At 44.0% G+C, this 27,660-nt stretch overlaps 9 non-coding genes and 1 pseudogene across 9 annotated transcripts; all 10 read left to right on the top strand.

Moving 5' to 3' along the window:
* Window positions 1-9,131: 9,131 nt before the first annotated feature.
* LOC141223467 (U2 spliceosomal RNA) lies at window positions 9,132-9,318 on the top strand. Its single transcript, XR_012291086.1, has one exon. It is a non-coding gene; the product is annotated as a U2 spliceosomal RNA (small nuclear RNA).
* A 1,115-nt stretch (window positions 9,319-10,433) lies between these two features.
* LOC141223323 (U2 spliceosomal RNA) lies at window positions 10,434-10,624 on the top strand. Its single transcript, XR_012290953.1, has one exon. It is a non-coding gene; the product is annotated as a U2 spliceosomal RNA (small nuclear RNA).
* Window positions 10,625-17,011: 6,387 nt separating this feature from the next.
* Window positions 17,012-17,198, top strand: LOC141223466 (U2 spliceosomal RNA). The gene has a single exon (XR_012291085.1). It is a non-coding gene; the product is annotated as a U2 spliceosomal RNA (small nuclear RNA).
* A 1,118-nt stretch (window positions 17,199-18,316) lies between these two features.
* LOC141223312 (U2 spliceosomal RNA) lies at window positions 18,317-18,507 on the top strand. Its single transcript, XR_012290942.1, has one exon. It is a non-coding gene; the product is annotated as a U2 spliceosomal RNA (small nuclear RNA).
* Window positions 18,508-19,625: 1,118 nt separating this feature from the next.
* On the top strand, window positions 19,626-19,816 carry LOC141223300 (U2 spliceosomal RNA). The gene has a single exon (XR_012290931.1). It is a non-coding gene; the product is annotated as a U2 spliceosomal RNA (small nuclear RNA).
* A 1,115-nt stretch (window positions 19,817-20,931) lies between these two features.
* LOC141223287 (U2 spliceosomal RNA) lies at window positions 20,932-21,122 on the top strand. The gene has a single exon (XR_012290919.1). It is a non-coding gene; the product is annotated as a U2 spliceosomal RNA (small nuclear RNA).
* Window positions 21,123-22,237: 1,115 nt separating this feature from the next.
* On the top strand, window positions 22,238-22,428 carry LOC141223275 (U2 spliceosomal RNA). Its single transcript, XR_012290908.1, has one exon. It is a non-coding gene; the product is annotated as a U2 spliceosomal RNA (small nuclear RNA).
* Window positions 22,429-23,543: 1,115 nt separating this feature from the next.
* On the top strand, window positions 23,544-23,734 carry LOC141223264 (U2 spliceosomal RNA). The gene has a single exon (XR_012290897.1). It is a non-coding gene; the product is annotated as a U2 spliceosomal RNA (small nuclear RNA).
* A 1,115-nt stretch (window positions 23,735-24,849) lies between these two features.
* LOC141223252 (U2 spliceosomal RNA) lies at window positions 24,850-25,040 on the top strand. Its single transcript, XR_012290886.1, has one exon. It is a non-coding gene; the product is annotated as a U2 spliceosomal RNA (small nuclear RNA).
* Window positions 25,041-26,155: 1,115 nt separating this feature from the next.
* LOC141223516 (U2 spliceosomal RNA) lies at window positions 26,156-26,233 on the top strand (annotated as a pseudogene).
* Window positions 26,234-27,660: the final 1,427 nt, after the last annotated feature.

Below are 27,660 nucleotides of genomic sequence, written 5' to 3'. Positions count from 1 at the left end.
TGCTGTGCGGACGGCAATTTCTCCTGCTTTGTCCACATCCACTGTACTACACATTTTAAAGTTGCTCGAATTACACCTCTGGCTCCTCTGTTTTCATTCTTATCCCTGGGCTCCAGCACCGCCAGTTGGCGCTCGGAAGTGCCGTCTGCACAGTCAACACTTGCTACCATGTTATTGGGGTTCAGTAACGTCAGCTGTTCCCCTGCTGTGTTCACGGCAATTTCTCCTGCTCTGTCCATATTCACTGTGCTACTTATTTAAAACTTGCTCCAATTACACCTCTGGCTCCTCCGTTTTTAGTATTTACCCTGGGCTCCAACACCGCCAGTTGGCGCTCGGAAGTGCTGTCTGCACAGTCAACACTTGCTGCCGTGTTATTGGGGTTCAGTAACGTCAGCTGTTCCCCTGCTGTGCGGACGGCAATTTCTCCTGCTCTGTCCACATTCTCACTACTACAGATTTTAAAGTTGCTCCAATTACACCTCTGGCTCCTCTGTTTTCATTCTTATCCCTGGGCTCCAGCACCGCCAGTTGGCGCTCGGAAGTGCTGTCTGCACAGTCAACACTTGCTACCATGTTATTGGGGTTCAGTAACGTCAGCTGTTCCCCTGCTGTGCGGACGGCAATTTCTCCTGCTCTGTCCACATTCTCACTACTACAGATTTTAAAGTTGCTCCAATTACACCTCTGGCTCCTCTGTTTTCATTCTTATCCCTGGGCTCCAGCACCGCCAGTTGGCGCTCGGAAGTGCCGTCTGCACAGTCAACACTTGCTGCGGTGTTATTGGGGTTCGGTAACGTCAGCTGTTCCCCTGCTGTGTTCACGGCAATTTCTCCTGCTCTGTCCATATTCACTGTGCTACTTATTTAAAACTTGCTCCAATTACACCTCTGGCTCCTCCGTTTTTAGTATTTACCCTGGGCTCCAACACCGCCAGTTGGCGCTCGGAAGTGCTGTCTGCACAGTCAACACTTGCTGCCGTGTTATTGGGGTTCAGTAACGTCAGCTGTTCTCCTGCTGTGCGGACGGCAATTTCTCCTGCTTTGTCCACATCCACTGTACTACACATTTTAAAGTTGCTCGAATTACACCTCTGGCTCCTCTGTTTTCATTCTTATCCCTGGGCTCCAGCACCGCCAGTTGGCGCTCGGAAGTGCCGTCTGCACAGTCAACACTTGCTGCGGTGTTATTGGGGTTCGGTAACGTCAGCTGTTCCCCTGCTGTGTTCACGGCAATTTCTCCTGCTCTGTCCATATTCACTGTGCTACTTATTTAAAACTTGCTCCAATTACACCTCTGGCTCCTCCGTTTTTAGTATTTACCCTGGGCTCCAATACCGCTAGTTGCTGCTCAGAAGTGCCGTCTGCACAGTCAACGCTTGCTCCAGTGTTATTGGGATTCAGTAACGTCAGCTGATCCCCAGCTGTGTGTCCGGCAAATTCTCCTGCTTTGTCCACATCCACTGTAGTACGGATTTAAAACCTCCTCCAAATACACCTCTGGCTCTTCTGTTTTTAGTATTTACCCTGGGCTCCAGCACCGCCAGCTGGTTCTCGGCAGTTCCATTGGCTCTTGTACCTTCTGCTACCCATCCGGGTTCCAGTACCGTCAGCTGGTTCTCGGCAGTGTCTTTGGCACGGGTACTCCCTCCTGCCCAGCCTGGTTCCAGCACGCCAGCTGTTTCCGGGTAGTGTCAACGTCACTTTGCCTCCAATGCGTTGTCCTGTCGTGTTGCGGTCGGGTTAGCCGACTCTATGGTGCCTGCAGTTTAGGTGACTCCTATGTGGGCTGCGGGATCTGGCAATGAAGGCTGGTTCCATAGTGCCAATAGGACAAGCACCCTCTGTAGGACTGTGGGTTTTGGTAACTGCGGCCGGCTCGCGGCCTTGAACTTTTTTTTTACATGGGTACCTTCTGCTACCCATCCGGGTTCCAGTACCGTCAGCTGGTTCTCGGCAGTGCCTTTGGATTAGGTGCCTCCTTCTCGGTATCCAAGTTCCACCAACGTCTGCTGGTCCTTGGTAGTGCTTTCTGGCACAGGTACCTCCTGCTTAGTAACCGAGTTCCAGTAACATCAGCTGGTCCTCGGTAGTTCCATTGGCTCTTGTACCTTCTGCTACCCATCCGGGTTCCAGTACCGTCAGCTGGTCCTCGGTAGTTCCATTTGCTCTTGTATCTTCTGCTACCCATCCGGGTTCCAGTACCGTCAGCTGGTTCTCGGCAGTGCCTTTGGATTAGGTGCCTCCTTCTCGGTATCCAAGTTCCACCAACGTCTGCTGGTCCTTGGTAGTGCTTTCTGGCACAGGTACCTCCTGCTTAGTAACCGAGTTCCAGTAACATCAGCTGGTCCTCGGTAGTTCCATTGGCTCTTGTACCTTCTGCTACCCATCCGGGTTCCAGTACCGTCAGCTGGTCCTCGGTAGTTCCATTTGCTCTTGTATCTTCTGCTACCCATCCGGGTTCCAGTACCGTCAGCTGGTTCTCGGCAGTGTCTTTGGCACGGGTACTCCCTCCTGCCCAGCCTGGTTCCAGCACGCCAGCTGTTTCCGGGTAGTGTCAACGTCACTTTGCCTCCAATGCGTTGTCCTGTCGTGTTGCGGTCGGGTTAGCCGACTCTATGGTGCCTGCAGTTTAGGTGACTCCTATGTGGGCTGCGGGATCTGGCAATGAAGGCTGGTTCCATAGTGCCAATAGGACAAGCACCCTCTGTAGGACTGTGGGTTTTGGTAACTGCGGCCGGCTCGCGGCCTTGAACTTTTTTTTTACATGGGTACCTTCTGCTACCCATCCGGGTTCCAGTACCGTCAGCTGGTTCTCGGCAGTGCCTTTGGATTAGGTGCCTCCTTCTCGGTATCCAAGTTCCACCAACGTCTGCTGGTCCTTGGTAGTGCTTTCTGGCACAGGTACCTCCTGCTTAGTAACCGAGTTCCAGTAACATCAGCTGGTCCTCGGTAGTTCCATTGGCTCTTGTACCTTCTGCTACCCATCCGGGTTCCAGTAACATCAGCTGGTCCTCGGTAGTTCCATTGGCTCTTGTACCTTCTGCTACCCATCCGGGTTCCAGTACCGTCAGCTGGTTCTCGGCAGTGCCTTTGGATTAGGTGCCTCCTTCTCGGTATCCAAGTTCCACCAACGTCTGCTGGTCCTTGGTAGTGCTTTCTGGCACAGGTACCTCCTGCTTAGTAACCGAGTTCCAGTAACATCAGCTGGTCCTCGGTAGTTCCATTGGCTCTTGTACCTTCTGCTATCCATCCGGGTTCCAGTACCGTCAGCTGGTCCTCGGTAGTTCCTCAGCTTTCTTGTACCTTCTGCTACATTTCCAAGTTCAAGCTTTTTGAAATGGTTCTTGGTAATCACTCTGGATCTCCCTGACGAGGACCCTGAAGACGAGGACCCTGAAGACCAACCCTAAGAAGACGAGGACCCCGAAGACAATGACCCTGAAGACGAGGACCCTGAAGACCACCCCGAAGAAGACGAGGACCCTGAAGACCACCCCGAAGAAGACGAGGACCCTGAAGACCACCCCGAAGAAGACGAGGACCCCGAAGACGAGGACCCAGAAGACCAACCCGAAGAAGACGAGGACCCCGAAGACGAGGACCCCCGAAGACGACGACCCTGAAGACCACCCCGAAGAAGACCAAGAAGATGACCCTGAAGAAGTTGACCAAGAAGACAAAGAAGAGAAGACAAGCACCAAGATACAGAAAAACAAGAGACAGAAAACCAAGAAGCAGAAATACAAGAAGCTGCAGAACAAAAAGCGGAAGAACATTAAGCATAAGACTAAAAATCAGAGCAAAAGATAATATCTAAATTATAAGCAGAAGATGACTAAGCAGTGTATGGGGGTGAGTCCGTTCCTCCTCGTGGTGCCCCTGGAAAAGACCTGCTGCTGCAGGCCAAACTGAACGCGGACAAATCCTGTTGTAAATCTTTTGTGACGGGCAGAACGAAAGGTGTAATGTCCAACCTTTTATAGATAACAACTACAGGAATGCCTGTCACAAATAAGAATATGATGAAGAAGAAGAATATGAAGAAGATGAAGAAGTAGAATATGAAGAATGTAAAAAAAAGAATAATACGAAGAAGGTGAAGAAGAAGAAGGTGAAGAAGAAGTGGATGAAAAAGATGCTGAGGATGATGAAGGAGAAAGTGTGGGAGAAGTAAAAAAGAAGGTGAAGAGCATGGAAGTAGTGAAACATAAATATCTGACAAAATATAAAAATACTTAACATAGTTAATATTTCCGTAACTCAGAACATAATAAAAAAATATTAATTCCTGCTATTCCATTTGACTGGGCTAAACCTCTATGCCTTTATTGTCTCCCCCACCTCCCCCAATACATTCTACATTATTCTTAGTTGTTTTCCTTCATGTAGAAATAACCTACAAGGAAAGAAAGGGTTTATTTTAATTCCGATATTTATGTCCCATTGACTTGCATTGGTTTCCGGTATCGGAATCGGCGATATCCGATACTTTTTCGGTATCGGTCCGATCCAATCCGATCCGATATTTCCCGATATCGGAAGGTATCGCTCAACACTACTTGTGAAGTGTACAAGAGATCCAAATACACCAGGTGGTATACGGCTCCCCCCTGCCCGTTTCAAAATTGGGCAAACAAATGGGGATTTCTTCTTTTCTGGGATGCCAGTATATTGCAGAAATTGTGGGCGCTATGGTCATTCAAAAGAAAACTGTCATGTATCATGTAGAAATTGTGCTAGTGAAGAACATGAGACAAAAGAATGCCCTAAGGAAAAGAAATGCAGTTTTTGCCAGACTCCAGGTCACTTTTATTTTTCTTGCCCTCACAGATTTCGGGAAGATGAGCAAAAGGGGAAGTCCAAGACGTCCGACCAAGGACCAAAAGATCAGACCACCCCTCAGGAGGAGGAACAACAACCTGGAGCCTCTGGAGACAATAAGGGCGTACCAAATAGTGAAGTGTCTCCAGAGTCTATGACAGGTAAAATACCAAATCCCAAAACCTGGCTGCAGGACCTGCGGGAGTCCAAAAGGAGGGCTGAGAAGGAGCAGAAGGGCACTACTGGTAAGGTCAAAAGGGACCGGCAAAAGGCCGACACAGAAGCCCATGCCCAGTCTGGGTCTCCTAGTGCTGAGGGCGCTGAGTGGATAAAGGTGGGTCCTAAGAAAAAGAAAAAGGGTGGTTCGGAGGAGGCAGCAGGAGGTGAACAGATGGACACTTCTCCAGAAGGGGACGTGGACGCTGGACCCTCAGGGGTTTCGGTCTCCGCTGCTACAGGTGGGGACCGGGATCTTGCTGCCTCTGAAGAGTCAGAGGCTCTGCCTTGTGCGCAACCTCCTCCTTTAGGACGACCTTCTACAGGTCAAACAGGGGCGTCGGAACCCCTCGGGGACCCACCTGATGAGGAACTGCATGGCCAGCCAATGGAGACCCAGCGGGTTCTGCCAGCCAGCCCTCCGAGCTATGCCAGTGTAGCGTCGGGTTTATATAAATGTGGTAATCTTTCCTCCTCCACGGAGACTCTCGTGACGATAATATCAGATGAGGAGGGAGGCGCAAGCCCAGTGGTCTGATCAGGTTCATCGGACAGGTAAATCCGTTGCTCTTAGTTACCTAAGTAAAATTTCTACATTTTCTAATGATGGCTGAACTCAAAGGTATTTCCCTCAACGTGAGAGGCATAAAATCTAACACGAGAAGAACTGCTCTTTTTAATTTTTTTACGTGTTTTACTGCATCTGTATTTTTTCTGCAAGAATGTAATATCCCACATGAAATGTCATATCAAAAATATAAAGATGAGTGGAAGTGTGGGCCATCTGTCTGGTCCGGATCGAATGCTGCAGGATCAGCGGGTGTAGCCATACTTTTTAAAGGGAACGTTTTAATTGATTTTATTCAGGAAATTTTACCAGGTCGTATTTTATTAGTGAAAGCTTTTATTGATGGTATTAGATGGCAGTTTTTAAATTTTTATGGATCCCCAGAGAAAAATGAAAGAGCCGAAATGCTTGATCTTTTACCATTATTTATTAATAACTCTGAACCTTTTATCTTAGCAGGGGATTTTAATTGTGTTTTTAAAAGGTGAAAACCGGCGCTCCAGCTCTGTAAGCAGGAACTACGATAAAACCTCAGGTATGCTACATGATATAGTCAAAGATGCTAAATTGATAGACATATATAAAGAGTGTCATAGTGACAGCACAGAGGACACCGGTTTCACTTGGAGCAATGCTAATTGTAGCTCTAGGATTGATTTTATTTTTGGTTCAGATAAAACAATACCTGCCAAATGTGAAGTTTTAACTAATATATTTTCAGACCATAAACTTTTATCCTTTACCATAAAAGTAAATGACAACAAAAAATGTGGTAAGAAAAGCTGGAAAATGAACGTATCCCTTTTAACCGACCCGCAGATTTTATCAGATTTTATTGAGTTTTATAGGAAATGTAGAAAAGGGAAAAAAACAAATGAGACTATGAGTGTATGGTGGGATAGAATGAAAGTAAAAATAAAAGACTTTTTTATTAAAAAGAGTATATGTAAAGCCAAAGAAAAATATGAAGAATATAGAATTTTAAATACCCGCCTACAAACATTATTTAAGCTCAGAGACAATGGGATAGATGTACAAGTTGATATTTCAAACTTAAAAGAAGAGATTTCAAAATGGCTAGAACAAAAATGAAAAGAGATAATTTTTCGTTCTAGAGTACAACATATAGAAGAAAATGAAAAGTGTTCCAGATATTTTTTTAGGAAAAATAAAAAAGAAAAAGTGATAATTGACCATATAGATGGTGAGAATAATATAAAAAATATGCTGGGTAAAGTTGAGGTTTTTTTTTCTAATCTTTTTAATGGAAAAAATATAGATAATAAATTAATGGATGATTCGCTGCAAGGACTAACAGCTGTTTTAGATCCCGCATCCCAAGAGTTTTTATCCCAAGTTTTAACGGAACAAGAAGTGTTAAAAACTATTAAAAGTTTTAAAACTGGAAAGGTCCCTGGTCCTGATGGCATCCCAATAGAATTTTATGTATGTTTTTATGATATTTTAAAAGATGATTTGTTTTATTTGTTTACTGAGGTTTTTAATAATAAGGTTTTATTAAATTCCTGGAAGAAAGGTGAAGTCTCCCTCCTATACAAAAAAGGCGATAAATCAAAATTAGAAAACTGGAGACCAATAACACTTTTAAATTGTGACTATAAAATAATGGCTAAAATTTGTGCAAATCGTCTAAAAGAAGTCATCAGCAAAGTTATTCATTCTAATCAAGTGTGTGGGGTGCCGGGGCGCAGTATATGGGACAATCTGAATTTAGTGAAAGACTGTATTGAGGATGTGAAAGACAGAAAGGGGAAAATGGCGATTTTATCTATTGATTTTGAAAAAGCATTTGACCGTGTCTCACACTTTTATCTTTTTAAAGTTTTAGAGAAAATGGGCATACCAGAAGGGTTTTTACTATCGCTTAAAGCATTTTACAAGGATTGTACAAGTAAGATTTTAGTGAATGGTTTTAAGACACAAGAGGTATTTTTACGGTCAGGGGTGAAACAGGGATGCCCTCTGTCCCCCCTACTGTTTATCTGTGCACTGGAACCAATGTTATGTGCAATACGCCAAAATAAACAGATATGCGGTGTCCCTCTGCCTGGAAGCGGTGGTTTGGAGGCCAAGGTTGTAGGCTACATGGATGACGTGGCGGTCTTGTGTACAGATGCACCATCACTTACGGCCACTCTCCATCAAGTGCAATCCTTTTGCCTAGCTTCTGGTTTTAAAATCAATTTTAATAAGTGTAACATTTTAAGTGTTGGGGGGATGATTTTACGTGATGTACCAATTAATGTCTCCGAATCCATTTCCATTTTAGGTATATCATTCACTGAAAATAATGATGGTTATAATAGTTGGGAAACAGTTACACAGAAAGTAAATACGAAAATATGTATGTGGAACATGAGGAGACTTACAATGGAGGGTAAAGTATTGGTTTTAAAGATGGTGATTTTACCTCTTTTATTGTATCTTAGCATGGTTTTCCCCCCGCCTGTTAATGTTTTAAAAAAGATAACCAAAACCTGTTTTACCTTCTTTTGGAACTCAAAAATGGAAAAGCTGAAAAGAGAAATCGTGATGAAATCAAAAGTAAAAGGTGGTAAAGATTTTCCAGATTTTAATAGGTTTCTTTTAATCCATCTGTTCGTTTACTGTTTTAATGCCCTTTTTAAGAATCACTATTGGTCCTTTTTTATGCGTTTTAATACAGGATTTTTTATGAGAAAGTTTGGATGGTATGAAGTTAATATATCTGTGCCCCATGCTTTTAATTTGTCGACGCATTATGAGATTTTAAGGAAAATAGTGTCCGATTTTAATTTAGGGTCTAAGAAAATAGAGGAATTAAGAAATAGTAAGAAACTAAATAAAGAAATACGTAAAAGTGAGGAAATATGTAATGTTGACAGATATGATGATGACAAATCTATGTCTATCTGGAAAATGATTAACGTTTTTTATCTTTTTAATGAACAGAGAGATCTGGCTTGGAGTTGCATGCACCGCTGTCTTCCTTGCCGGGCATTCCAATACAGAAGAGGATTTGTGAGGTCTGCCATCTGCCAAAGAACCGGATGCCAAGACGAGGAAACGGTGGAACATCTATTATGGACATGTAATTTTGCAAAGGATTTCTGGAGAAGACTGCTCCCCCTACTGGAAAGGGTGGCAGACCTCAAGGACTTTACATATAAAACTGTGCTATACGGACTTATGGAATGCCCCACAATGGACCAGTACACAATGGCTTGGAAGACAGTGAACTGCGCCAAGTCATCTCTCTGGAAAGCGCGCAACATTGCTATTTTTAAACAAGATGTTTTATCAGTGAATGATGTTTTAAGTTTATGTTTATGTGAAATGTATACTTATTATTTAATTGACAAAAAGAAGAATGTACATATTTCCAAAAAATGGCTTGTTGACCAATGGAACCTAATTATTTAAAATCTTTGTATTTTTTTGTTTTGTAAATTTCATTTGTCTTTTAACGTTTGGTATTTGTTTAATTATGCTTGTAATTTGTTAAAGTTTTAATAAACGGTTTTATCCCTCTGCAGGGGATAGCCAAATTAAAAAAAATCTGTTCTTATCAGTTTAATATCTGATACGTCCCCTATCTGGGGACCATATATTAAATGGATTTTTAGAACAGGGAGATGGAAAAAGAGCTTGCTCTGTCCACTCCACGCATTGACCTGGTATTGCAGTATCTCCAGGACCGGTGCACCCCTTCTTTAATGCAGTTTCTAAAATCAGAAAGAATTGAATTCAATGTTTTTTGTTCATTTTGCTTGTTTGTCGGATTTTGGGATGGACTCTTTGGCTTTGCTTTTCTTCTCCTCATTGGATTTTTCATGTTCAAAGTTGCAGAAGCCAGATTATAAGCTCATTTTGGTTCAACTTCAGCAACTGTGCATTGCATTGCCATGTAATGTGATGCAATGCTATCTTTCTAGCTCTCCCTTTTTACTTCCTTTTGGATAAACAGACATATTAGGCAAGCATTTTGGAGCTTTCACCTAAATAACTACAGGTGGTGAGATAAGCTGCACAATATAATTGACCTTTCAGTATATTGTTGCACACACACCATCTATTTAGCAAATGCCCTTGTTATCAACAGCAGCCTTTTAAACTCACCTGAGCTAACAGGTATGTGCGCTGGTTACTCTGCTGCGCTTAAAATTTCTTTTTTGGTTTGCTACAATGCCTTTTCTGAAACGTTGTCTCCCTCTGCTGGAACACTGACTTCTTTCATTTAATGCTTGCAGACTATAAAAGAGAACCCAACCCAAAAAGTTTGGTTGATTAGTCTGTGGCATTCTGTTAAACTGTTGCTTATGGCGGTCTCTGTGAGCTTCTCAGCGACATTCAGCCAGCCAGGTATCCTGCCTGCAGTAGATGGAATGTGGCAATGGAACGCTGGCTGCGCGTGTCATAATAGGCTCTGAGCCTTTATATACCTGTGCACAGCAGCAGCCACCTTCAGTCTGCTGCTGGACAGCCAGCAGCAGCAGCAGCAGGAGAGGTATGTAATCAGGAGCCCTCCTGCTAAGGGTAGACAGCTGCTCGTTCCACCCCACCCCCCGCCTTAATTGGTTCTCCTCCCTTCCAACGGTGTTGAGGCGGGTGGGAACAGCAGGGGGTGAAGGTGCTGTGTTTAAAGAGGTGGAGTTATGCAGATCTAAAACGCGTGGATTGCAGCAGCAGCAAGCCGAAAAGTGCAGGCATGTAAGGGATCTAGAGGTTGACAACATGTCTTCTTAACGGGAGTCCAGGAGCTCATCTCCACAAATGGACTTTTCAGGATCCTTGGGTGGCTCCGTAGTTTGAAACCAATTCTGGTTATCGCTTCTCGGCCTTTTGGCTAAGATCAAGTGTAGTATCTGTTCTTATCAGTTTAATATCTGATACGTCCCCTATCTGGGGACCATATATTAAATGGATTTTTAGAACAGGGAGATGGAAAAAGAGCTTGCTCTGTCCACTCCACGCATTGACCTGGTATTGCAGTATCTCCAGGACCGGTGCACCCCTTCTTTAATGCAGTTTCTAAAATCAGAAAGAATTGAATTCAATGTTTTTTGTTCATTTTGCTTGTTTGTCGGATTTTGGGATGGACTCTTTGGCTTTGCTTTTCTTCTCCTCATTGGATTTTTCATGTTCAAAGTTGCAGAAGCCAGATTACAAGCTCATTTTGGTTCAACTTCAGCAACTGTGCATTGCATTGCCATGTAATGTGATGCAATGCTATCTTTCTAGCTCTCCCTTTTTACTTCCTTTTGGATAAACAGACATATTAGGCAAGCATTTTGGAGCTTTCACCTAAATAACTACAGGTGGTGAGATAAGCTGCACAATATAATTGACCTTTCAGTATATTGTTGCACACACACCATCTATTTAGCAAATGCCCTTGTTATCAACAGCAGCCTTTTAAACTCACCTGAGCTAACAGGTATGTGCGCTGGTTACTCTGCTGCGCTTAAAATTTCTTTTTTGGTTTGCTACAATGCCTTTTCTGAAACGTTGTCTCCCTCTGCTGGAACACTGACTTCTTTCATTTAATGCCTGCAGACTATAAAAGAGAACCCAACCCAAAAAGTTTGGTTGATTAGTCTGTGGCATTCTGTTAAACTGTTGCTTATGGCGGTCTCTGTGAGCTTCTCAGCGACATTCAGCCAGCCAGGTATCCTGCCTGCAGTAGATGGAATGTGGCAATGGAACGCTGGCTGCGTGTGTCATAATAGGCTCTGAGCCTTTATATACCTGTGCACAGCAGCAGCCACCTTCAGTCTGCTGCTGGACAGCAAGCAGCAGCAGCAGGAGAGGTATGTAATCAGGAGCCCTCCTGCTAAGGGTAGACAGCTGCTCGTTCCACCCCACCCCCCGCCTTAATTGGTTCTCCTCCCTTCCAACGGTGTTGAGGCGGGTGGGAACAGCAGGGGGTGAAGGTGCTGTGTTTAAAGAGGTGGAGTTATGCAGATCTAAAACGCATGGATTGCAGCAGCAGCAAGCCGAAAAGTGCAGGCATGTAAGGGATCTAGAGGTTGACAACATGTCTTCTTAACGGGAGTCCAGGAGCTCATCTCCACAAATGGACTTTTCAGGATCCTTGGGTGGCTCCGTAGTTTGAAACCAATTCTGGTTATCGCTTCTCGGCCTTTTGGCTACGATCAAGTGCTTTATTGCAGGAGATTGTGGTTGAAGGGCACTCGGGTACCCCTCTCCTTGGCCTGGCAGGATCGTCCACTTTGGTGGACTTAACCTGCTTGCTGCTATTAGGGAGAGGGCTTAGTCCCAGGGTAACGAGTTGCGATCCCCCAGCTTCCAGGTGTTTTTCGCTGCAAGAACACTGGGAGCGCAGATTGCAAGCGGCTGCAATTTGCAACCTTGTTGCGTTTTTCCATGGAGGTTGATCCTAACCTCGTGCCTCTTTATGCGAGGCTAAAAAACTCTATCCGAGTTCACTTCACGGCGGGTGGCTCGGATATGAGAAAATTAGGGTATGTAGTCCAGGACGTGCTCAGGAACCTTCTTGGCGTACAAAGGAATGTAATTCTCTCCATCCAGGATTATCCCAGAAGAGGTGACTATGACATCACATTCACCGGAGAAGGTATTTTTAGAGATGTACTAGAAAAGTTAAAAAAAGTTGAAAATAGTCCTGTTTTGAAAGGGATACAAATTGTTGAGCACGTCCTGGATGAGGTAAGACTGGTTATTGTAAAAGTATTTTCGCCCTTTGTTTCTGCTCCAGAAGTAATGTCATTTCTAGCAATTTATTTTAAAAGTGTTAAATGTATTGGGAAGATATTAAACGAATATAACATATGGACATCTAAGTGGAAATTCCTTGTGAAGTGTACAAGAGATCCAAATACACCAGGTGGTATACGGCTCCCCCCTGCCCGTTTCAAAATTGGGCAAACAAATGGGGATTTCTTCTTTTCTGGGATGCCAGTATATTGCAGAAATTGTGGGCGCTATGGTCATTCAAAAGAAAACTGTCATGTATCATGTAGAAATTGTGCTAGTGAAGAACATGAGACAAAAGAATGCCCTAAGGAAAAGAAATGCAGTTTTTGCCAGACTCCAGGTCACTTTTATTTTTCTTGCCCTCACAGATTTCGGGAAGATGAGCAAAAGGGGAAGTCCAAGACGTCCGACCAAGGACCAAAAGATCAGACCACCCCTCAGGAGGAGGAACAACAACCTGGAGCCTCTGGAGACAATAAGGGCGTACCAAATAGTGAAGTGTCTCCAGAGTCTATGACAGGTAAAATACCAAATCCCAAAACCTGGCTGCAGGACCTGCAGGAGTCCAAAAGGAGGGCTGAGAAGGAGCAGAAGGGCACTACTGGTAAGGTCAAAAGGGACCGGCAAAAGGCCGACACAGAAGCCCATGCCCAGTCTGAGTCTCCTAGGGCTGAGGGCGCTGAGTGGATAAAGGTGGGTCCTAAGAAAAAGAAAAAGGGTGGTTCGGAGGAGGCAGCAGGAGGTGAACAGATGGACACTTCTCCAGAAGGGGACGTGGACGCTGGACCCTCAGGGGTTTCGGTCTCCGCTGCTACAGGTGGGGACCGGGATCTTGCTGCCTCTGAAGAGTCAGAGGCTCTGCCTTGTGCGCAACCTCCTCCTATAGGACGACCTTCTACAGGTCAAACAGGGGCGGCGGAACCCCTCGGGGACCCACCTGATGAGGAACTGCATGGCCAGCCAATGGAGACCCAGCGGGTTCTGCCAGCCAGCCCTCCGAGCTATGCCAGTGTAGCGTCGGGTTTATATAAATGTGGTAATCTTTCCTCCTCCACGGAGACTCTCGTGACGATACTATCAGATGAGGAGGGAGGCGCAAGCCCAGTGGTCTGATCAGGTTCATCGGACAGGTAAATCCGTTGCTCTTAGTTACCTAAGTAAAATTTTTACATTTTCTAATGATGGCTGAACTCAAAGGTATTTCCCTCAACGTGAGAGGCATAAAATCTAACACGAGAAGAACTGCTCTTTTTAATTTTTTTACGTGTTTTACTGCATCTGTATTTTTTCTGCAAGAATGTAATATCCCACATGAAATGTCATATCAAAAATATAAAGATGAGTGGAAGTGTGGGCCATCTGTCTGGTCCGGATCGAATGCTGCAGGATCAGCGGGTGTAGCCATACTTTTTAAAGGGAACGTTTTAATTGATTTTATTCAGGAAATTTTACCAGGTCGTATTTTATTAGTGAAAGCTTTTATTGATGGTATTAGATGGCAGTTTTTAAATTTTTATGGATCCCCAGAGAAAAATGAAAGAGCCGAAATGCTTGATCTTTTACCATTATTTATTAATAACTCTGAACCTTTTATCTTAGCAGGGGATTTTAATTGTGTTTTAAAAGGTGAAAACCGGCGCTCCAGCTCTGTAAGCAGGAACTACGATAAAACCTCAGGTATGCTACATGATATAGTCAAAGATGCTAAATTGATAGACATATATAAAGAGTGTCATAGTGACAGCCCAGAGGACGCCGGTTTCACTTGGAGCAATGCTAATTGTAGCTCTAGGATTGATTTTATTTTTGGTTCAGATAAAACAATACCTGCCAAATGTGAAGTTTTAACTAATATATTTTCAGACCATAAACTTTTATCCTTTACCATAAAAGTAAATGACAACAAAAAATGTGGTAAGAAAAGCTGGAAAATGAACGTATCCCTTTTAACCGACCCGCAGATTTTATCAGATTTTATTGAGTTTTATAGGAAATGTAGAAAAGGGAAAAAAACAAATGAGACTATGAGTGTATGGTGGGATAGAATGAAAGTAAAAATAAAAGACTTTTTTATTAAAAAGAGTATATGTAGAGCCAAAGAAAAATATGAAGAATATAGAATTTTAAATACCCGCCTACAAACATTATTTAAGCTCAGAGACAATGGGATAGATGTACAAGTTGATATTTCAAACTTAAAAGAAGAGATTTCAAAATGGCTAGAACAAAAAGGAAAAGAGATAATTTTTCGTTCTAGAGTACAACATATAGAAGAAAATGAAAAGTGTTCCAGATATTTTTTTAGGAAAAATAAAAAAGAAAAAGTGATAATTGACCATATAGATGGTGAGAATAATATAAAAAATATGCTGGGTAAAGTTGAGGTTTTTTTTTCTAATCTTTTTAATGGAAAAAATATAGATAATAAATTAATGGATGATTCGCTGCAAGGACTAACAGCTGTTTTAGATCCCGCATCCCAAGAGTTTTTATCCCAAGTTTTAACGGAACAAGAAGTGTTAAAAACTATTAAAAGTTTTAAAACTGGAAAGGTCCCTGGTCCTGATGGCATCCCAATAGAATTTTATGTATGTTTTTATGATATTTTAAAAGATGATTTGTTTTATTTGTTTACTGAGGTTTTTAATAATAAGGTTTTATTAAATTCCTGGAAGAAAGGTGAAGTCTCCCTCCTATACAAAAAAGGCGATAAATCAAAATTAGAAAACTGGAGACCAATAACACTTTTAAATTGTGACTATAAAATAATGGCTAAAATTTGTGCAAATCGTCTAAAAGAAGTCATCAGCAAAGTTATTCATTCTAATCAAGTGTGTGGGGTGCCGGGGCGCAGTATATGGGACAATCTGAATTTAGTGAAAGACTGTATTGAGGATGTGAAAGACAGAAAGGGGAAAATGGCGATTTTATCTATTGATTTTGAAAAAGCATTTGACCGTGTCTCACACTTTTATCTTTTTAAAGTTTTAGAGAAAATGGGCATACCAGAAGGGTTTTTACTATCGCTTAAAGCATTTTACAAGGATTGTACAAGTAAGATTTTAGTGAATGGTTTTAAGACACAAGAGGTATTTTTACGGTCAGGGGTGAAACAGGGATGCCCTCTGTCCCTGCTACTGTTTATCTGTGCACTGGAACCAATGTTATGTGCAATACGCCAAAATAAACAGATATGCGGTGTCCCTCTGCCTGGAAGCGGTGGTTTGGAGGCCAAGGTTGTAGGCTACATGGATGACGTGGCGGTCTTGTGTACAGATGCACCATCACTTACGGCCACTCTCCATCAAGTGCAATCCTTTTGCCTAGCTTCTGGTTTTAAAATCAATTTTAATAAGTGTAACATTTTAAGTGTTGGGGGGATGATTTTACGTGATGTACCAATTAATGTCTCCGAATCCATTTCCATTTTAGGTATATCATTCACTGAAAATAATGATGGTTATAATAGTTGGGAAACAGTTACACAGAAAGTAAATACGAAAATATGTATGTGGAACATGAGGAGACTTACAATGGAGGGTAAAGTATTGGTTTTAAAGATGGTGATTTTACCTCTTTTATTGTATCTTAGCATGGTTTTCCCCCCGCCTGTTAATGTTTTAAAAAAGATAACCAAAACCTGTTTTACCTTCTTTTGGAACTCAAAAATGGAAAAGCTGAAAAGAGAAATCGTGATGAAATCAAAAGTAAAAGGTGGTAAAGATTTTCCAGATTTTAATAGGTTTCTTTTAATCCATCTGTTCGTTTACTGTTTTAATGCCCTTTTTAAGAATCACTATTGGTCCTTTTTTATGCGTTTTAATACAGGATTTTTTATGAGAAAGTTTGGATGGTATGAAGTTAATATATCTGTGCCCCATGCTTTTAATTTGTCGACGCATTATGAGATTTTAAGGAAAATAGTGTCCGATTTTAATTTAGGGTCTAAGAAAATAGAGGAATTAAGAAATAGTAAGAAACTAAATAAAGAAATACGTAAAAGTGAGGAAATATGTAATGTTGACAGATATGATGATGACAAATCTATGTCTATCTGGAAAATGATTAACGTTTTTTATCTTTTTAATGAACAGAGAGATCTGGCTTGGAGTTGCATGCACCGCTGTCTTCCTTGCCGGGCATTCCAATACAGAAGAGGATTTGTGAGGTCTGCCATCTGCCAAAGAACCGGATGCCAAGACGAGGAAACGGTGGAACATCTATTATGGACATGTAATTTTGCAAAGGATTTCTGGAGAAGACTGCTCCCCCTACTGGAAAGGGTGGCAGACCTCAAGGACTTTACATATAAAACTGTGCTATACGGACTTATGGAATGCCCCACAATGGACCAGTACACAATGGCTTGGAAGACAGTGAACTGCGCCAAGTCATCTCTCTGGAAAGCGCGCAACATTGCTATTTTTAAACAAGATGTTTTATCAGTGAATGATGTTTTAAGTTTATGTTTATGTGAAATGTATACTTATTATTTAATTGACAAAAAGAAGAATGTACATATTTCCAAAAAATGGCTTGTTGACCAATGGAACCTAATTATTTAAAATCTTTGTATTTTTTTGTTTTGTAAATTTCATTTGTCTTTTAACGTTTGGTATTTGTTTAATTATGCTTGTAATTTGTTAAAGTTTTAATAAACGGTTTTATCCCTCTGCAGGGGATAGCCAAATTAAAAAAAATCTGTTCTTATCAGTTTAATATCTGATACGTCCCCTATCTGGGGACCATATATTAAATGGATTTTTAGAACAGGGAGATGGAAAAAGAGCTTGCTCTGTCCACTCCACGCATTGACCTGGTATTGCAGTATCTCCAGGACCGGTGCACCCCTTCTTTAATGCAGTTTCTAAAATCAGAAAGAATTGAATTCAATGTTTTTTGTTCATTTTGCTTGTTTGTCGGATTTTGGGATGGACTCTTTGGCTTTGCTTTTCTTCTCCTCATTGGATTTTTCATGTTCAAAGTTGCAGAAGCCAGATTACAAGCTCATTTTGGTTCAACTTCAGCAACTGTGCATTGCATTGCCATGTAATGTGATGCAATGCTATCTTTCTAGCTCTCCCTTTTTACTTCCTTTTGGATAAACAGACATATTAGGCAAGCATTTTGGAGCTTTCACCTAAATAACTACAGGTGGTGAGATAAGCTGCACAATATAATTGACCTTTCAGTATATTGTTGCACACACACCATCTATTTAGCAAATGCCCTTGTTATCAACAGCAGCCTTTTAAACTCACCTGAGCTAACAGGTATGTGCGCTGGTTACTCTGCTGCGCTTAAAATTTCTTTTTTGGTTTGCTACAATGCCTTTTCTGAAACGTTGTCTCCTTCTGCTGGAACACTGACTTCTTTCATTTAATGCCTGCAGACTATAAAAGAGAACCCAACCCAAAAAGTTTGGTTGATTAGTCTGTGGCATTCTGTTAAACTGTTGCTTATGGCGGTCTCTGTGAGCTTCTCAGCGACATTCAGCCAGCCAGGTATCCTGCCTGCAGTAGATGGAATGTGGCAATGGAACGCTGGCTGCGCGTGTCATAATAGGCTCTGAGCCTTTATATACCTGTGCACAGCAGCAGCCACCTTCAGTCTGCTGCTGGACAGCCAGCAGCAGCAGCAGCAGCAGGAGAGGTATGTAATCAGGAGCCCTCCTGCTAAGGGTAGACAGCTGCTCGTTCCACCCCACCCCCCGCCTTAATTGGTTCTCCTCCCTTCCAACGGTGTTGAGGCGGGTGGGAACAGCAGGGGGTGAAGGTGCTGTGTTTAAAGAGGTGGAGTTATGCAGATCTAAAACGCGTGGATTGCAGCAGCAGCAAGCCGAAAAGTGCAGGCATGTAAGGGATCTAGAGGTTGACAACATGTCTTCTTAACGGGAGTCCAGGAGCTCATCTCCACAAATGGACTTTTCAGGATCCTTGGGTGGCTCCGTAGTTTGAAACCAATTCTGGTTATCGCTTCTCGGCCTTTTGGCTAAGATCAAGTGTAGTATCTGTTCTTATCAGTTTAATATCTGATACGTCCCCTATCTGGGGACCATATATTAAATGGATTTTTAGAACAGGGAGATGGAAAAAGAGCTTGCTCTGTCCACTCCACGCATTGACCTGGTATTGCAGTATCTCCAGGACCGGTGCACCCCTTCTTTAATGCAGTTTCTAAAATCAGAAAGAATTGAATTCAATGTTTTTTGTTCATTTTGCTTGTTTGTCGGATTTTGGGATGGACTCTTTGGCTTTGCTTTTCTTCTCCTCATTGGATTTTTCATGTTCAAAGTTGCAGAAGCCAGATTACAAGCTCATTTTGGTTCAACTTCAGCAACTGTGCATTGCATTGCCATGTAATGTGATGCAATGCTATCTTTCTAGCTCTCCCTTTTTACTTCCTTTTGGATAAACAGACATATTAGGCAAGCATTTTGGAGCTTTCACCTAAATAACTACAGGTGGTGAGATAAGCTGCACAATATAATTGACCTTTCAGTATATTGTTGCACACACACCATCTATTTAGCAAATGCCCTTGTTATCAACAGCAGCCTTTTAAACTCACCTGAGCTAACAGGTATGTGCGCTGGTTACTCTGCTGCGCTTAAAATTTCTTTTTTGGTTTGCTACAATGCCTTTTCTGAAACGTTGTCTCCTTCTGCTGGAACACTGACTTCTTTCATTTAATGCCTGCAGACTATAAAAGAGAACCCAACCCAAAAAGTTTGGTTGATTAGTCTGTGGCATTCTGTTAAACTGTTGCTTATGGCGGTCTCTGTGAGCTTCTCAGCGACATTCAGCCAGCCAGGTATCCTGCCTGCAGTAGATGGAATGTGGCAATGGAACGCTGGCTGCGCGTGTCATAATAGGCTCTGAGCCTTTATATACCTGTGCACAGCAGCAGCCACCTTCAGTCTGCTGCTGGACAGCCAGCAGCAGCAGCAGCAGCAGGAGAGGTATGTAATCAGGAGCCCTCCTGCTAAGGGTAGACAGCTGCTCGTTCCACCCCACCCCCCGCCTTAATTGGTTCTCCTCCCTTCCAACGGTGTTGAGGCGGGTGGGAACAGCAGGGGGTGAAGGTGCTGTGTTTAAAGAGGTGGAGTTATGCAGATCTAAAACGCGTGGATTGCAGCAGCAGCAAGCCGAAAAGTGCAGGCATGTAAGGGATCTAGAGGTTGACAACATGTCTTCTTAACGGGAGTCCAGGAGCTCATCTCCACAAATGGACTTTTCAGGATCCTTGGGTGGCTCCGTAGTTTGAAACCAATTCTGGTTATCGCTTCTCGGCCTTTTGGCTAAGATCAAGTGTAGTATCTGTTCTTATCAGTTTAATATCTGATACGTCCCCTATCTGGGGACCATATATTAAATGGATTTTTAGAACAGGGAGATGGAAAAAGAGCTTGCTCTGTCCACTCCACGCATTGACCTGGTATTGCAGTATCTCCAGGACCGGTGCACCCCTTCTTTAATGCAGTTTCTAAAATCAGAAAGAATTGAATTCAATGTTTTTTGTTCATTTTGCTTGTTTGTCGGATTTTGGGATGGACTCTTTGGCTTTGCTTTTCTTCTCCTCATTGGATTTTTCATGTTCAAAGTTGCAGAAGCCAGATTACAAGCTCATTTTGGTTCAACTTCAGCAACTGTGCATTGCATTGCCATGTAATGTGATGCAATGCTATCTTTCTAGCTCTCCCTTTTTACTTCCTTTTGGATAAACAGACATATTAGGCAAGCATTTTGGAGCTTTCACCTAAATAACTACAGGTGGTGAGATAAGCTGCACAATATAATTGACCTTTCAGTATATTGTTGCACACACACCATCTATTTAGCAAATGCCCTTGTTATCAACAGCAGCCTTTTAAACTCACCTGAGCTAACAGGTATGTGCGCTGGTTACTCTGCTGCGCTTAAAATTTCTTTTTTGGTTTGCTACAATGCCTTTTCTTAAACGTTGTCTCCTTCTGCTGGAACACTGACTTCTTTCATTTAATGCCTGCAGACTATAAAAGAGAACCCAACCCAAAAAGTTTGGTTGATTAGTCTGTGGCATTCTGTTAAACTGTTGCTTATGGCGGTCTCTGTGAGCTTCTCAGCGACATTCAGCCAGCCAGGTATCCTGCCTGCAGTAGATGGAATGTGGCAATGGAACGCTGGCTGCGCGTGTCATAATAGGCTCTGAGCCTTTATATACCTGTGCACAGCAGCAGCCACCTTCAGTCTGCTGCTGGACAGCCAGCAGCAGCAGCAGCAGGAGAGGTATGTAATCAGGAGCCCTCCTGCTAAGGGTAGACAGCTGCTCGTTCCACCCCACCCCCCGCCTTAATTGGTTCTCCTCCCTTCCAACGGTGTTGAGGCGGGTGGGAACAGCAGGGGGTGAAGGTGCTGTGTTTAAAGAGGTGGAGTTATGCAGATCTAAAACGCGTGGATTGCAGCAGCAGCAAGCCGAAAAGTGCAGGCATGTAAGGGATCTAGAGATTGACAACATGTCTTCTTAACGGGAGTCCAGGAGCTCATCTCCACAAATGGACTTTTCAGGATCCTTGGGTGGCTCCGTAGTTTGAAACCAATTCTGGTTATCGCTTCTCGGCCTTTTGGCTAAGATCAAGTGTAGTATCTGTTCTTATCAGTTTAATATCTGATACGTCCCCTATCTGGGGACCATATATTAAATGGATTTTTAGAACAGGGAGATGGAAAAAGAGCTTGCTCTGTCCACTCCACGCATTGACCTGGTATTGCAGTATCTCCAGGACCGGTGCACCCCTTCTTTAATGCAGTTTCTAAAATCAGAAAGAATTGAATTCAATGTTTTTTGTTCATTTTGCTTGTTTGTCGGATTTTGGGATGGACTCTTTGGCTTTGCTTTTCTTCTCCTCATTGGATTTTTCATGTTCAAAGTTGCAGAAGCCAGATTACAAGCTCATTTTGGTTCAACTTCAGCAACTGTGCATTGCATTGCCATGTAATGTGATGCAATGCTATCTTTCTAGCTCTCCCTTTTTACTTCCTTTTGGATAAACAGACATATTAGGCAAGCATTTTGGAGCTTTCACCTAAATAACTACAGGTGGTGAGATAAGCTGCACAATATAATTGACCTTTCAGTATATTGTTGCACACACACCATCTATTTAGCAAATGCCCTTGTTATCAACAGCAGCCTTTTAAACTCACCTGAGCTAACAGGTATGTGCGCTGGTTACTCTGCTGCGCTTAAAATTTCTTTTTTGGTTTGCTACAATGCCTTTTCTGAAACGTTGTCTCCTTCTGCTGGAACACTGACTTCTTTCATTTAATGCCTGCAGACTATAAAAGAGAACCCAACCCAAAAAGTTTGGTTGATTAGTCTGTGGCATTCTGTTAAACTGTTGCTTATGGCGGTCTCTGTGAGCTTCTCAGCGACATTCAGCCAGCCAGGTATCCTGCCTGCAGTAGATGGAATGTGGCAATGGAACGCTGGCTGCGCGTGTCATAATAGGCTCTGAGCCTTTATATACCTGTGCACAGCAGCAGCCACCTTCAGTCTGCTGCTGGACAGCCAGCAGCAGCAGCAGCAGGAGAGGTATGTAATCAGGAGCCCTCCTGCTAAGGGTAGACAGCTGCTCGTTCCACCCCACCCCCCGCCTTAATTGGTTCTCCTCCCTTCCAACGGTGTTGAGGCGGGTGGGAACAGCAGGGGGTGAAGGTGCTGTGTTTAAAGAGGTGGAGTTATGCAGATCTAAAACGCGTGGATTGCAGCAGCAGCAAGCCGAAAAGTGCAGGCATGTAAGGGATCTAGAGGTTGACAACATGTCTTCTTAACGGGAGTCCAGGAGCTCATCTCCACAAATGGACTTTTCAGGATCCTTGGGTGGCTCCGTAGTTTGAAACCAATTCTGGTTATCGCTTCTCGGCCTTTTGGCTAAGATCAAGTGTAGTATCTGTTCTTATCAGTTTAATATCTGATACGTCCCCTATCTGGGGACCATATATTAAATGGATTTTTAGAACAGGGAGATGGAAAAAGAGCTTGCTCTGTCCACTCCACGCATTGACCTGGTATTGCAGTATCTCCAGGACCGGTGCACCCCTTCTTTAATGCAGTTTCTAAAATCAGAAAGAATTGAATTCAATGTTTTTTGTTCATTTTGCTTGTTTGTCGGATTTTGGGATGGACTCTTTGGCTTTGCTTTTCTTCTCCTCATTGGATTTTTCATGTTCAAAGTTGCAGAAGCCAGATTACAAGCTCATTTTGGTTCAACTTCAGCAACTGTGCATTGCATTGCCATGTAATGTGATGCAATGCTATCTTTCTAGCTCTCCCTTTTTACTTCCTTTTGGATAAACAGACATATTAGGCAAGCATTTTGGAGCTTTCACCTAAATAACTACAGGTGGTGAGATAAGCTGCACAATATAATTGACCTTTCAGTATATTGTTGCACACACACCATCTATTTAGCAAATGCCCTTGTTATCAACAGCAGCCTTTTAAACTCACCTGAGCTAACAGGTATGTGCGCTGGTTACTCTGCTGCGCTTAAAATTTCTTTTTTGGTTTGCTACAATGCCTTTTCTGAAACGTTGTCTCCTTCTGCTGGAACACTGACTTCTTTCATTTAATGCCTGCAGACTATAAAAGAGAACCCAACCCAAAAAGTTTGGTTGATTAGTCTGTGGCATTCTGTTAAACTGTTGCTTATGGCGGTCTCTGTGAGCTTCTCAGCGACATTCAGCCAGCCAGGTATCCTGCCTGCAGTAGATGGAATGTGGCAATGGAACGCTGGCTGCGCGTGTCATAATAGGCTCTGAGCCTTTATATACCTGTGCACAGCAGCAGCCACCTTCAGTCTGCTGCTGGACAGCCAGCAGCAGCAGCAGCAGGAGAGGTATGTAATCAGGAGCCCTCCTGCTAAGGGTAGACAGCTGCTCGTTCCACCCCACCCCCCGCCTTAATTGGTTCTCCTCCCTTCCAACGGTGTTGAGGCGGGTGGGAACAGCAGGGGGTGAAGGTGCTGTGTTTAAAGAGGTGGAGTTATGCAGATCTAAAACGCGTGGATTGCAGCAGCAGCAAGCCGAAAAGTGCAGGCATGTAAGGGATCTAGAGGTTGACAACATGTCTTCTTAACGGGAGTCCAGGAGCTCATCTCCACAAATGGACTTTTCAGGATCCTTGGGTGGCTCCGTAGTTTGAAACCAATTCTGGTTATCGCTTCTCGGCCTTTTGGCTAAGATCAAGTGTAGTATCTGTTCTTATCAGTTTAATATCTGATACGTCCCCTATCTGGGGACCATATATTAAATGGATTTTTAGAACAGGGAGATGGAAAAAGAGCTTGCTCTGTCCACTCCACGCATTGACCTGGTATTGCAGTATCTCCAGGACCGGTGCACCCCTTCTTTAATGCAGTTTCTAAAATCAGAAAGAATTGAATTCAATGTTTTTTGTTCATTTTGCTTGTTTGTCGGATTTTGGGATGGACTCTTTGGCTTTGCTTTTCTTCTCCTCATTGGATTTTTCATGTTCAAAGTTGCAGAAGCCAGATTACAAGCTCATTTTGGTTCAACTTCAGCAACTGTGCATTGCATTGCCATGTAATGTGATGCAATGCTATCTTTCTAGCTCTCCCTTTTTACTTCCTTTTGGATAAACAGACATATTAGGCAAGCATTTTGGAGCTTTCACCTAAATAACTACAGGTGGTGAGATAAGCTGCACAATATAATTGACCTTTCAGTATATTGTTGCACACACACCATCTATTTAGCAAATGCCCTTGTTATCAACAGCAGCCTTTTAAACTCACCTGAGCTAACAGGTATGTGCGCTGGTTACTCTGCTGCGCTTAAAATTTCTTTTTTGGTTTGCTACAATGCCTTTTCTGAAACGTTGTCTCCTTCTGCTGGAACACTGACTTCTTTCATTTAATGCCTGCAGACTATAAAAGAGAACCCAACCCAAAAAGTTTGGTTGATTAGTCTGTGGCATTCTGTTAAACTGTTGCTTATGGCGGTCTCTGTGAGCTTCTCAGCGACATTCAGCCAGCCAGGTATCCTGCCTGCAGTAGATGGAATGTGGCAATGGAACGCTGGCTGCGCGTGTCATAATAGGCTCTGAGCCTTTATATACCTGTGCACAGCAGCAGCCACCTTCAGTCTGCTGCTGGACAGCCAGCAGCAGCAGCAGCAGGAGAGGTATGTAATCAGGAGCCCTCCTGCTAAGGGTAGACAGCTGCTCGTTCCACCCCACCCCCCGCCTTAATTGGTTCTCCTCCCTTCCAACGGTGTTGAGGCGGGTGGGAACAGCAGGGGGTGAAGGTGCTGTGTTTAAAGAGGTGGAGTTATGCAGATCTAAAACGCGTGGATTGCAGCAGCAGCAAGCCGAAAAGTGCAGGCATGTAAGGGATCTAGAGGTTGACAACATGTCTTCTTAACGGGAGTCCAGGAGCTCATCTCCACAAATGGACTTTTCAGGATCCTTGGGTGGCTCCGTAGTTTGAAACCAATTCTGGTTATCGCTTCTCGGCCTTTTGGCTAAGATCAAGTGTAGTATCTGTTCTTATCAGTTTAATATCTGATACGTCCCCTATCTGGGGACCATATATTAAATGGATTTTTAGAACAGGGAGATGGAAAAAGAGCTTGCTCTGTCCACTCCACGCATTGACCTGGTATTGCAGTATCTCCAGGACCGGTGCACCCCTTCTTTAATGCAGTTTCTAAAATCAGAAAGAATTGAATTCAATGTTTTTTGTTCATTTTGCTTGTTTGTCGGATTTTGGGATGGACTCTTTGGCTTTGCTTTTCTTCTCCTCATTGGATTTTTCATGTTCAAAGTTGCAGAAGCCAGATTACAAGCTCATTTTGGTTCAACTTCAGCAACTGTGCATTGCATTGCCATGTAATGTGATGCAATGCTATCTTTCTAGCTCTCCCTTTTTACTTCCTTTTGGATAAACAGACATATTAGGCAAGCATTTTGGAGCTTTCACCTAAATAACTACAGGTGGTGAGATAAGCTGCACAATATAATTGACCTTTCAGTATATTGTTGCACACACACCATCTATTTAGCAAATGCCCTTGTTATCAACAGCAGCCTTTTAAACTCACCTGAGCTAACAGGTATGTGCGCTGGTTACTCTGCTGCGCTTAAAATTTCTTTTTTGGTTTGCTACAATGCCTTTTCTGAAACGTTGTCTCCTTCTGCTGGAACACTGACTTCTTTCATTTAATGCCTGCAGACTATAAAAGAGAACCCAACCCAAAAAGTTTGGTTGATTAGTCTGTGGCATTCTGTTAAACTGTTGCTTATGGCGGTCTCTGTGAGCTTCTCAGCGACATTCAGCCAGCCAGGTATCCTGCCTGCAGTAGATGGAATGTGGCAATGGAACGCTGGCTGCGCGTGTCATAATAGGCTCTGAGCCTTTATATACCTGTGCACAGCAGCAGCCACCTTCAGTCTGCTGCTGGACAGCCAGCAGCAGCAGCAGCAGGAGAGGTATGTAATCAGGAGCCCTCCTGCTAAGGGTAGACAGCTGCTCGTTCCACCCCACCCCCCGCCTTAATTGGTTCTCCTCCCTTCCAACGGTGTTGAGGCGGGTGGGAACAGCAGGGGGTGAAGGTGCTGTGTTTAAAGAGGTGGAGTTATGCAGATCTAAAACGCGTGGATTGCAGCAGCAGCAAGCCGAAAAGTGCAGGCATGTAAGGGATCTAGAGGTTGACAACATGTCTTCTTAACGGGAGTCCAGGAGCTCATCTCCACAAATGGACTTTTCAGGATCCTTGGGTGGCTCCGTAGTTTGAAACCAATTCTGGTTATCGCTTCTCGGCCTTTTGGCTAAGATCAAGTGTAGTATCTGTTCTTTTAAGAACACAAGAGCTACGATCTACACTTGACGAGAGCGATCGAACTCGGAAGGAGAAGAGCTTCGGAGCCCAGCTGACATCGGAGAAGGAAGGCGGATATCGGTGGGAGGAAGAAGCTCTAAAGAATCCAGAAGAAGACGAAGACTCGGAGAAGAATCGGGCTGTCCTGTGGAATCTTCGAGGAAGAAAATCATCAAGACAAAGACCTTTCGGGGAATTTGTCCAGAACACGACGGGAGAAGAATCTGCATAGCTCCACCCATTCCGGGAAGAGTTCCAGATCCAGCTCCAAGAAGTAACTGCAGGAGGAAAGCCATGGCAAGCGCTGCGAGGAAGGCCGAAAAGAAGAGCCTGGAGCAGGGGACAGCCAGGAGGGCCCAGCCAGGAGCCGATTCTGACCCCAAGGACTCTGCCTCCACGACTGGCCAGCAGAAGGGACCCCAGAAGCCCCGCCACGAAGCTCCAGCCCTGGAGCCATGGATGCGGCAGACGGTGGCCCTGAAGCTGAAGGAAGTGGATGGGAGGGTGCCGGACATGTCCTCGGACGTGTTCTGCCAGAAGATGCTGCTGGATCGAGGCTTCTCCAGGTCGGACACCCTCAGCATCCAGACCTTCTTGACGGGGATCTTCTTCGTCACCTTCGCCACTGTGAACACCTGCAGGAGGTTCTGGGAAATGGTAAGCGCAAAAGGACCGGATAATTCTTTCTCTGCCTTTACAGGTAGCTGCCCTATCCAGAGGGACGAAAGGAGGATCACGGTCTCCATGCGCAACCCGCACACCCCAGGCCAAGACATCTGTACCTTCCTGAGACGCTTCTGTTTGGTTGTGAAGGAACCCTCTCACATCCTGAATGGACTCGGCTTCTGGACAGGTAAGTGGTCGGTGACCGTTAGACTTCACAGCGTACTCAGATGGACTTCGGCACCTGCCCCCGACATCCTCCCTGGGCAACTCCTACGGCCTCATCTATTACCCGGACATGCCGCGGAACTGCAGGAGATGCGGCAAGAACGGCCACGAGATGAAGGACTGCAAGGAGGATGCCTGCAGGATTTGTCGAGTGACGGGACACAGCTCGAAGGACTGCCCGAAGAAGACATCCTGCAACCTGTGTGGGCTGGCGGCTCATCTGTACAAGGATTGCCCCAAGCGTGAGAGATCCTGGGCATCGGTGGTTGCGACGACCCCAGCTACGGAGGACAAGGCCCCGACGACCAGGCCTGTGAAGGTCAAGGACGCGACGACCAAGGCCCCAGCGGCCAAGGCCGAGACGACCAAGGCCAAAGCGGTCAAGGAGTCGGTGGCCAAAGCCCCAGTGACGGTCCCAGCAGCTCCGAAGCAGAAGAAAAAGTCAAAGGAGGGTAAGAGTTCTGTCACCCCTCTCTCGATCCCTCCCCCTGCCACCCCCGTCCAATTCCCCCCCACCCCGGCCACCCCTGCTGAGGATTCCACT

The sequence above is a fragment of the Phyllobates terribilis genome, unplaced genomic scaffold (assembly GCF_046119375.1).
Source record: "Phyllobates terribilis strain yellow unplaced genomic scaffold, ASM4611937v1 Scaffold_376__1_contigs__length_1858288, whole genome shotgun sequence".
NCBI lineage: Eukaryota > Metazoa > Chordata > Amphibia > Anura > Dendrobatidae > Phyllobates > Phyllobates terribilis.
The sequence above is the reverse complement of the archived record's forward strand: the minus strand, read 5'-3'. Positions and strand labels throughout refer to the sequence as shown.